Consider the following 3,516-nt stretch of genomic DNA (forward strand, 5'->3'; position numbering starts at 1 on the left):
CTATAGGTAATAATGACTTTAATAATTCATATATTCACAAATTCCTGCTTTTGTTAAAAGTAATAAAAAGTCATGAAACCCTTCATAAAGGTTTATGCATATTCCCTTCTATTCTTGTCACCAAAAAGGGGAAAGGAGAGAATGGTCAACTTCTATATAACATTTTGTCCAGGCACCTGAAGTACAAGCATTTCTCCCTCCTCTGGGATCAGGTAGTTTTTAGTTTTCACTCCTCTGAGTCCTGCTCCTTGACCCTATTACAGTTATGTATAGTTTTTGTTTTTACCCAGAGATTGTAAATTAGTGTGTTATCTCCTTTCATATATTCTTTTAAAAATTCACTAATTCATTCATTCTTTCATTCATTCACAGGTTTTTTTTTTCACTTTCAGAAAAGATTCATTTTAACTGGTTTCAGGCTCATTTATCATTACCTTCTGAATCAGCTCTTAATGCAAGAGTCAAAAGAGTGCCTTTCTTCTGCTTGTGAACTGCCTGTTCTAAGAAATAGTCCTTTGTCCTTTGTGAAAATCTCACCACCAACTCTTTTTACATTCTGTCCATCTAAGTTTGGGTAATTAAATGCACTTATTGTTATTTCTTGGCCTAATGTTACTGCTTCTCCAGACTTTTAAAAAAAATTAACATATAATGTATTATTTGTGTCAGGGGTACAGTTCTGTGATTCATCAGTCTTACCCGATTCACAGCAGTCACCATAGCACATACCCTCCCCAATTTCCACCCCCCATCATCCCATCCCTCCCACCCCCTTCCTCTCCCGCAACCCTTGGTTTGTTTCCTGAGATTAAGAGTCTCTTATGGTTTGTCTCCCTCTCTGGTTTCGTCTTATTTCATTTGTTCCCTCCCTTTCCCTATGATCCTGTCTTGTTTCTCAAATTCCTCATATCACTGTGATCATATGATATTTGTCTTTCTTTGATTGACCTATTTTGCTCAGCATGACACCCTCTAGTTCCATTCACATTGTTGCAAATGGGAAGATTTCATTTCTTTTGATGGCATATACCACATCTTCTTTATCCATTCATCTGTTGATGAACATCTAGTCTCTTCCCACAGTTTGGCTATTGTGGACATTGCTCCTGTAACCATTGAGGTGCATGTGCCCCTTTGGATCCCTACATTTGTACCTTTAGGGTAAATACACAGTAGTACAGTTGCTGGGTCATAGGGTAGCTCTATTTTCAACATTTTGAGGAAACTTCTTACTGACTTCCAGAGTCTTGCATTCCCACCAGCAATGTAGGAGGGTTTCTCTTTCTCTGCATCCTCATCAACATCTGTCACTTCCTGACTGGTTAATTTTAGCCATTCTCACTGGTATGAGGCGGTATCTCACTTCACTCACAGTTTTTATTTAAATTCCAGTTAGTTAATATACAGTGTTATCTTAGTGTCAGGTGTACAATATAGTGATTCAATACTTCCACAGAACACCCAGTGCTCATCAGGACTAGAGCACTGCTTCATCCCCTCAACTATTGAACCCATACCCTAACCCTCTCCCTTTTGGTGACCATCACTTTGATCTCTCTAATTAAGAATCTGTTTCTTGATTTATCTCTCTCTGTCTTATTTTTTTCCCTTTGCTTGTTTGGTTTGTTTCTTAAATTATGTATGAGTAACATTATATAGTATTGTTCTTTCTCTGACTGACTTATTTCCCTCATCATTATACTCCCTAGCTCCATCCATGTCATTGCAAATAGCAAGATTTCACTCTTTTTTATGGGCTGAATAATATTCCATTACACTTTTATATATTCTAAACATCTAGTAAATTACCCCACTGAAACTAAAAGCTCAAGAAATATTTATATTTTTTGACTAAGGTAAAGAAATTAAATAAGTAGCACAGGATGAGACTTACTAAATTATTTTCTGACACTAATTTCCATGCAATTCCATTTTAAAAGTAGGATTTGGTTCACTTGCAATCCACATTCAGTCTAAGCAGTTATCTTCCTTTCTGACCATCTGCTTTTTCTTCATCAGGAAGCCTGGAATGAATGGGGCTGGGATCTGAAGTGTTTTTGCCAACCTTGTCAGTACCCTAGGGGGCACTCTAGACCTTAAAAGAAACAAAGACTTTCTGAGGGTCCAACCTTGAACAGTTAAAGAGAGAACAGAAATCATGCAAGCCAGTCCAAATATAGATAGCAAAGGTAAGGAAGACAGGGGACAGAGTCTGTGTAAAATTCACCTCAGGTTTTCAGTTCTGCCATTTCATGTCAACTTCAGACTTCTGGAGGCCATGTCTCTAGAAATCCATCATACAGATAATTCCTCATAGGTACCAGGATAGGATTATTTCTGGGTATTGTGAGCCTGGAAACTCAACAGAAAAATCCCATTACCTGTTGTCAATTGTTATGAATAAAATCTCCCACCTTACTGGCCTTGGAACTATCTCAATATCCCAGATATTCTACCTTTTCATCTATCTCTGCTGAAAGTGGAGAGAACAAGAATGAAGAGAAGAAGAGGAGAGGAAACAATAAGGAACACAAAGAGAAGGAAAGGGAGAAAACAACATTGACTTTGAACAGCAACAAGTGGCCCAGTCAGGCTCAGCTGTGTGGATGTGCAGGGTCCATGAATTGCACAGGAGAGATGGAGATGCGAAAGTTATCTGAGAGAGAACGGTATCCTACATCCTATTTTTCACCAAGAAAATTGTGGTTGGAATAATTTTCTATGCAGATGGTAACTGTCTGTTTCATTTCTGGAGCTCTCTTAATTTCAAGAACGTGTATTTACTTCTGCAATACACAATACATGGTATCAGATACTTTTCCCTTATCCGTATTTTTATATAATTGAATTCTCACATTGTCTGTCAGACTGTGCAATTAGGGGAATGGTGTCACTCTTTCATATGATTCTTCGAAGTTCTAGGTAACCCCCTAGGCACTGACTCTTATAGAAATATCATTCACCTTTACTCATACACTAACCCACGAATCTCTTACTTAAAGTATTTTAAGAAAAAAAAAAAAAACATTTATCCTCCTATGTTAGAAGTATTGCCCTTACCTCCCTGACTGTTGGCCAGCACAGTTTTGGAGACATAACTGTGCCCTGTCCTGGGCCATTGTGGGTGGAGTCTGGAGTTCTGTGAATGACAGGGCTGAGGTGTGATTGGTGCTCGGTGGTTCTGTTGAAAGGGATTGACTGTAAGACACAGTTTCTCTGAATCCAAGACTCTACACTCTGCACAGTAGGCAGAAGTACCTCATCACGTAGACAAGGAATCATGAGGAGACATTGGGGAGCTCTCCTGGGGCTCCTGTGCATCCAGGTTTGCTGTGAGTGGGGGCGTTCCTCATGGGTACTCGGGTGGAGTCCACATCCCACAGCCCACAGTGGTGGGGGGAACTCCGAGTGGGTCCTACAACCTCAGCGGTGTGTCTTAGGATATTTTGCAAGTTTGGAAACTGCATCAGTGACCTCCTGGTGACATCACTTGTGTTTGTGTTTCTCTTTCCACAC

The sequence above is a fragment of the Enhydra lutris genome, unplaced genomic scaffold (genome assembly GCF_002288905.1).
Source record: "Enhydra lutris kenyoni isolate GAN:26980312 unplaced genomic scaffold, ASM228890v2 scaffoldscaffold4, whole genome shotgun sequence".
In the NCBI taxonomy this organism is placed as follows: domain Eukaryota; kingdom Metazoa; phylum Chordata; class Mammalia; order Carnivora; family Mustelidae; genus Enhydra; species Enhydra lutris.